The 8,256-nt window shown below is 44.5% G+C and overlaps 1 long non-coding RNA gene across 1 annotated transcript in view; it reads right to left on the bottom strand.

Annotated features, from left to right (window-relative positions):
- Positions 1-7,794, bottom strand: part of LOC130174208 (uncharacterized) — a 9,247-nt gene extending 1,453 nt beyond the window's left edge. Inside the window, exons 1-2 of the long non-coding RNA XR_008828555.1 lie at positions 6,339-7,794; positions 1-3,474 (exon numbers count right to left, since the gene is read on the bottom strand). The exon at positions 1-3,474 is cut by the window's left edge and continues 1,453 nt beyond it. This is a non-coding gene — a long non-coding RNA (uncharacterized LOC130174208). The remainder of the gene's footprint in view (positions 3,475-6,338) is intronic.
- Positions 7,795-8,256: the final 462 nt, after the last annotated feature.

Genomic DNA, 8,256 nt, shown 5'->3' with positions numbered 1-8,256 from the left:
CCCAGATGATGGAGCTGACATGAGTAGAGACACAGTAAAGGACAAAGTGACTCGAGAACAGTGGTGTACTGGACTTTTACTGGCCCTCATTGGTTACCATGGTTACCACGAATAACTCTCAAATTACAACTTAAAGCGAGGCTACATCACTTGAAGTGAACAGCAGCCAATAGTAATTATAGGAAATTGAATTCCCCTACATACAGTCTTGAGCCAGTTACTGTAATAAATCCTTTCAAACAATAAACAGTTTGACTTGTTATGGCAGGAAAAGCTTTGATTTGACATTAATATGAATCATGACTCTGTTCTGGACTATCTCCGAGTAAAACACACGAATGAAGATTAGATCTTTATAATCATAAAAAACAACTGTTTGGTTCTCCTTCAGGTTTCAGTCCAATGTTTTTCAAAAAGCTTGAATGAGCTTTGCATAATTAGAACTACCAAAACCCTGGAGCCTCCAGGCTGAGACCATGACAGTACCCCCCCCCCCTTAAGGGACGGCTTCCAGACGACCCCAGGGCGGGACAAGGGACAAAACAGGGCAACTCAGGTGGACGGCTCGGAGGCTTTATGTACAGGCTGGGCAGTTCAGTGGGGCGACCTGGAGGCCGGGCAAACGGACGGAGCCGTTCTGGAGACCGGCGGCGAAGACGGGGTCTCTCCGGAGGTCGAGCCGGAGGATGGCGTCGCCCCTCTGGAGGGCGAGCAGGAGCCGACTGGGTACCAGAGGCAGGAGTCAGCTGGGCCGCCGACAGGACACGAGGAGCAGGATTGACTTTGTCCAGCCCACCCAATTCAGGAGCCAGGGAGGGATCCAGGAATTGGGGTAGCTGGGGCTTTGGCTGGAAGCGAGGAACCTGGGGCTGGGGCCAAGGCCGAGCTTCTCCATGGCGACGGGAGCCATGATTACCTCGCCTTCCGTGGCCTCCACGAAATCCCCTGAAAATAGCCAGACGAGTTCCCTTGAAAGGGGACTCGTCAGAGTCAGAGAGGGGGTCAGCCAGCGTGCAAAGGGGCCTGCAGACCGACGAGGGTGCTGGCCGAGAGGACCGAGGCGCCTCCAAGAAAGCCATGATGACAAACCCAGAGATCAACAGACGAACCGACAAGGGTGATTGAACACAGGTGAAACATTAGGGCGGGGCAGACAATCACCACACAGAAACAAGACCAAGACAGGAAGCAAAACACTGAGACACACAAGGAAACAAATTACAAAATAAAACAGGAAGTGCACGGGGAAACAGAGCACAAGACAGGGAAGACTAAACTAGACACTAGAAATACCCAAACCAGAAATACTCAAACCAAAAATACTCTAAACCCAGAATAGAAACCCAAAACACAGAAAACTAAATCATCAAGAAAGTCCAAAAAAGTCCAAAAAACTAAAAAACCCTGGGACCATAACAGATGGAGCAGGAACTCTAACAAGCCAACAGTGATTCTTCATTCTACCAGTTTATTCTCCTAATGTTCATATGTGTAGGTTCAATGGCCTCCATCTCTTTCCTCCATGGATTATTGGGCTTTTCAAGAACTTTATATGCTGTGAGGGATGGGTCATAAAATGTAAGAAATCCCAATACAAACACACTGGTCATAATTCTTTCCTATATTTTCCAAGTTGAGGAAATCAGAGAAGAAATTGTAACTCCGTTCCAGGAGCAGGTGAGAGCTTGATTTTGTCTAAATGCTTCATATGCAGCAATAATAATGATAATAATGACATGACTTTTCTCCAGCATCATCAGTCAGTCAAAATCTGAGTTTATTGTTTTGGTTTATGACCAAACACCAGCAGAACTAATGACACTCCATTCCCTCCGGTACTTCCTGTTTGATGCAAACATTATGCTACCACACTGTCTTTATTGAGAATTGCAGAGTTGGAATTTGGCATCTAAAATAATAAAAACACGATGTAATGACAGAGGTGAATTTAAAACACATGATAAATGGAGATTCATAGGAAGGAAGAGAAAGGAGAAAAGATTCATTTCCCCAGAGAAAATATTCCTTTGCTGTGCAACATGAACTGTCTTCAGCTGGATGATTATTTAAGCAGAGGAAAGATGGGGGGAGAAAAACGGAACGAAACAACAGAGAGGAAGTAAAACAGGAGAGAGAGGAATGGAGAGGGCAAAGAACAGAAGACAGGTGAGACAAAGAGGGAGAGATAAAAAGGAGATAAAGGATAAGGAGGAAGAAAGGATGAGGAAAGTGAATTAAAAGGAAAAGAGAAAGACAAAGGAGAAAGGAGGTAAAGGGGGGAAAAGAAAGAGAAAGAATAATTGATTGAAAAGGGAAAGAACAAGGTGAAAGACAGAGGATGAACAAGTGGAGAGAGAAGGAGACAATGACCGAGGGAAGGAAAGAAGGAGAGGAGGGAGTGTGTGTGTGGTGGGGTGGGGGTAGGGGTGTACCTGGGGTGCATACAGGTACACACACACACACACACACACACACACACACACCATGCAGCCTCCTAAAGGACTTTTATGCGCCCGACTCTCAATTTTAACTGATTAGAGCCTGACCTTAGCAGTGAACACACACACACACACACACACACACACACACACACACACACACACACACACACACACACACACACACACACACACACACACACACACACACACACACACACACACACACACACACACACACACACACACAGGACTCCTGTTTGTGCTGATTAAGCTGTGACTTGGCCTCTGACCACTGGACACTAAACACTCCCAGACCAGGATGAAACACAGCTGACTCCAGGACACTGAAATGAGGAAGTCATAAAAGACTGGATGTGTCTGCAGCAGGAGGGCTAGGGTTAGTCAGGGCTGGGGTTAGTCAGGGTTAGGGTTAGTCAGGGCTGGGGTTAACCTTAATATTACCTAATTTATGATTATTATTATATTTTATTCTATTGGTATTATTGTGCACCGCTGCTATAAGTGTCTACCCACAATGCAAAACTGTGTTGACCGCCTCTCCCTTTGTTCTCAGAGGTAATATTTAAGTTATAATTTACTCCATTATTTTTTCCCAGAAACCACCTGGGCTGTGTCTGTGGTGGGAGATCTTCTTTATTGATTTACTGCCACACACCTACCCACACAACACACACACACACACACACACACACACACACACACACACACACACACACACACACACACAGAGCTTTATCCTGAGTTAAATCCTGTCTTCCCCCTCCTCTCCCTCCTTTAAATCATCCACATCTCACTTATTCTTCAGATAAATCTACAGCATCAAGCATAAAATACATCGTTGTATAGTTTTCTCTACTTGCCTCACACTCTCCTCCTAGTGGCTCGTCCCTGTCACTCATCAATGCTTACCAGAACAGATCATTAAAACAAACAGCCTGGTCGTGTACGTCGGCTCTGGGAGGACACACTGATGATTGTTGTCTGGTTCCTGCAGCACGTCAAGGTCACAACCCTGCAACAGAGGTTACGACCCCTTAATGTGGCTGATCAGTATGATGGTCTCATTAACACCCACACACACACACACATACATACACACACACACGCACGCACACACACACACACACACACACACACACACACACCCGCACACACATACACAGACACACACACACGCACACACAGACACACACACACACATACACACACACACACAGTCACACACACACATACACACACACACACACACACACACACACATACACACATACACACACACAGACACACACACACACACACACGCACACACAGACACACCCGCACGCACACACACACACACACACACACACACACACAGTCATTGGCCATGGTGTGTGACCTCTTGACCCACAGATCACGGTGCCAGATGTTTATTTGTTGATTCCCTCCATCCATCATCACTGTCGAAGTGGAGCAGGAGACTGTGTGTGTGTGTGTGTGTGTGTGTGTGTGTGTGTGTGTGTGTGTGTGTGTGTGGGGGCGTGACTGCAGCCTCGTGGGTGCTGACTGACGCGTTGTGTGTTAATGTTTAGCTCTAATAAATTTTAGGAGAGGACATGGGTGGTCGTGGTGTGTGCATGTGCTCTTGTATTTCTAGAACGTTAAAGTTAGAATAGTTTTTAGGTTCAGGTGAGAGTCAGACTCTGGTATCACTCCTCCAGTGGTTAAACACACAGTGCAAATGTTTCAAGACACTTTTTCTAGATCAATAGATCAATATCCAACAGGAATCAGTTTCAAACCTTTCTGTTGTTTAACCCTTTGTGGCTGTTTTTAATTTTTACTTCTGGGGGCATTTGTTCTTTAACAATGATAATTCTCAATACATTTCCATTACATATATTAATACATATATCACCATCAGAGCAGAAACATTCATTTCTCCATCAATAAATTATATTATATACATGCACAAATGTATGAATTTAAATCTTCACTTGGAGCTGTGTTGTGTGTGTGCATGAAAGGTGCTGTATAAATAAAGTTAATTCATTCCTCTGTTATACAGTCTGCTACCAGCACTGGCTGTGTTGTTAATTAATGAGCACTGATGTCACCTGCTAACCTTTAGTCCTTTGGAAGCCACATTTCCAAAACTAACAACTGAAGTGGATTGACTGAAATAATATTTTTCCAGGTTGCGTATCACATTTTTCAAAGCTTAACTTGCCACTGGTTTCACACACACTTCAAATCAAACACTGAGCATCTTGAAAATTTCTAACATTTCTTTTCATATGGTGATGATAAACAGCAGCCCTGTTCCTTTAAAGGTGGCCTGTTTAATGTACTGTGTAACCCTCACTGCATAATGGTTTTCAAACCCTCTGAAACAAGGAAAAACAAGGTGCCACCTCAAAATTCATGAGACATTAAATTTCTTTCCATTAAATCCCAGTCAATCCATCATCATTAAGACTTATCAAAATAATCACCAAGCCTGTAAAAAAAAATTTGACTGGTGTTTCAGATCAGGCGCGACAAAGAAGTGTGTGTGTGTGTGTGTGTGTGTGTGTGTGTGTGTGTGTGTGTGTGTGTGTGTGTGTGTGTGTGTGTGTAGATAGCATATGTTGCTACAAGCTTTTTGTTCCCTAATCCGTCTCTTTCATTCCTCCACACAAATACATTTATATTTATACATTTATATCAGTCCAGACAGATTTTGGAAAAGAAGCTACTTTTTAAATAAGATGAAACTTTAATATTCTCTGGAAGGAAATGGGATGTTTCTGCAGCAGGTGACAGCAGATAGAAACTGGATTTTAATGAATAGAAGAAATAACAGGTTATGAGCATCATTAGCGCTGTTACCGTCGCATTAAAAAACCTTCTTTGCTTTGTCATTATGGGGTATTGTGTAGATTTATGAGAGAAAAAAAAGGAATTTAATCCATTTTGCAATAAGTCTGTAACATAACAAAATGTGGGGAAAGTGAAGGGGTGTGAATACTTTCCGGATGCACTGTAAATCACTTGTATGTGTGTAGCACTCCCCTCAATAGACCTTTTACTAAGGGCAGGCTTCTGGGTTCATTTATTGTATTTTAGTAAGTAATTTCTCTGAAGTAATTTGGATTTCGTTTTTTAATACACAATCAACTGATACACCTAGATGAATTCACCCTTTTAATCTTAGAACTCTGAATAAAGTGTTTTTTTTACCTGTCTGTCTCTTAAAACATGAAATATAATAACTTTGAATTATTTTGTGTTGCTTCACACTCTCCAAATAACAATAGTTAAATGATAACTCACCTTAAGCAGTCACTATGCTCAATTTTAACTCTAGCGAAGGAAATATCACAAGACTCTTTTAGAAAAATAAACAAATCAATGATTTACTTCAATTTTTAAATGCATTAAACAAACCACCAACATTTTAACTAAGAATATGGTTATAGTAAATTCTTTGTTGTCTTCTTTTTTTTTTAATCACAACACCTAGGCTAGATCATGAAATGAAAAAATAAATGTATAACCTACTCCTTTAAGTTTCAACAACACTACTCTTTAAGTTTCAAAAAGACCTTTTAAGATGCAAAGTTACTTTCACGTTACTCAAATTACATTCAAATCCCAAATATTTAGATTTTAGTTACTTTCAGTAGTAAACTCAAACACAACTCAGTGGGCCCACACACACACACACACACACACACACACACACACACACACACTCACACACACACACATACACACAGCCGGCAAAACAAAAAATAACCCCGTTGCAGGCCTGATACGGTGACTTTTGAGTGCGAGGAAATCCAACTTTATTCCCAACGATCCAGGAACAGTAAAGGAAAAGTGTTACCTCCAATCCAGAGAACAGCAGTTTACCTGGTCCGAGTCCTGAAGGCGACACTGCAGGTGGATTGAAGACAGGCCGCTGTGCAGGTGATGGAGCGTCCCTGGCAGCCCGGCACGACGCCCACCGACGACGAGTCACACGCACAGGCAGCCTCCAACGATGACGCGTCACACGCACAGGCAGCCTCCAACGATGACGCGTCACACGCTCAGGCAGCTTCCAACGATGACGCGTCACACGCTCAGGCAGCCTCCAACGATGACGCGTCACACACACACTGGCAGCCTCCAACGATGACGCGTCACACGCACAGGCAGCCTCCAACGATGACGCGTCACACGCACAGGCAGCTTCCAACGATGACGCGTCACACGCTCAGGCAGCCTCCAACGATGACGCGTCACACACACACTGGCAGCCTCCAACGATGACGCGTCACACGCACAGGCAGCTTCCAACGATGACGCGTCACACGCACAGGCAGCTTCCAACGATGACGCGTCACACGCACAGGCAGCCTCCAACGATGACGCGTCACACACACACTGGCAGCCTCCAACGATGACGCGTCACACGCACAGGCAGCCTCCACCGATGACGCGTCACACACACACTGGCAGCCTCCAACGATGACGCGTCACACGCACAGGCAGCCTCCACCGATGACGCGTCACACGCACTGGCAGCCTCCACCGATGACGCGTCACACGCACAGGCAGCCTCCAACGTTGACGCGTCACACGCACTGGCAGCCTCCACCGATGACGCGTCACACGCACTGGCAGCCCCCACCGATGACGCGTCACACGCACTGGCAGCCTCCAACGATGACGCGTCACACGCACTGGCAGCCTCCAACGATGACGCGTCACACGCACAGGCAGCCTCCAACGATGACGCGTCACACGCACAAGCAGCCTCCAACGATGACGCGTCACACGCACTGGCAGCCTCCAACGATGACGCGTCACACGCACAGGCAGCCTCCAACGATGACGCGTCACACGCACTGGCAGCGGCCGATCCGAACCCTCGTGCTCCCGCGCTGAGACCACAGGCACAGCCGATAGCAGAAGCTGGTTTAGCTCCTCACGGCTAAGTCCGTTCGCTTTGATAGCGAATGCTAACAACACACTACGAGTTAGCTCAGTAGCTGGGCTAAGCTAACAACAGTGCAGCTTCGATAGAAGTTCCGAGCTGAAACTTCTCAAGCTGTACACTAAACAGCAGTAGCTTCTATATCCGGGTTCCGAGAGTCGAGCAGACAATCTCTTGGACACTGAAAACTACACTTAACTGTTATCTCTGTAGACTTTCACACTCGCGGCCATGCGTGTCCGCTGTGCTTTTTTCTTGTCGTCGTCCCGCTTTTTTTCCCTGTCAAGTTTTCCCCAAAAACACATGCTCACACTTCCGGTCTCAACCTGTCAATCACACCTTAACCAAACCAATGACCTTAGATCACAGTTCTTCTCAATCTGTACTTCCGATGTCGCCATGAATTACTTCAAAATAAAATGAAATATTTAACAAAGTACATTTGTATCATTTTAATCTTATTTATTACATCTTACTCTTCTATCAAACTATTTTAAACTTTATGAATTATTCATTTCACATTTTTAATACACTTTTAATAACAGTTTTAACCAAATATGAACCTTTTTAACCCATAAATTATTCATTGTTTATTTTATGAGTAAGGATTCTTAACAGGGTTACATGTTGAATTCAGAATGAAACTGCCTGCTTCACTGCAGGTGGTGGTAATAATAAAACAAAGGTACATCAAGTAGACATTTTCGAAACAAAGACAAATGTGGGTGTGACAAACACTATTCCAGAGCCTATAAAATTTATCGACCTATAACTCTAGATAAAACCATGACTGTCTTTTCATGTGGTCTATAAGACGAGGTGATGGATGTGTGTTCAGTGGTAGAAAAG

The sequence above is a fragment of the Seriola aureovittata genome, chromosome 9, assembly GCF_021018895.1.
Source record: "Seriola aureovittata isolate HTS-2021-v1 ecotype China chromosome 9, ASM2101889v1, whole genome shotgun sequence".
Lineage (NCBI taxonomy): Eukaryota > Metazoa > Chordata > Actinopteri > Carangiformes > Carangidae > Seriola > Seriola aureovittata.
Note: the sequence above shows the minus strand (reverse complement) of the source record. Positions and strands in the feature narration are given on the sequence as shown.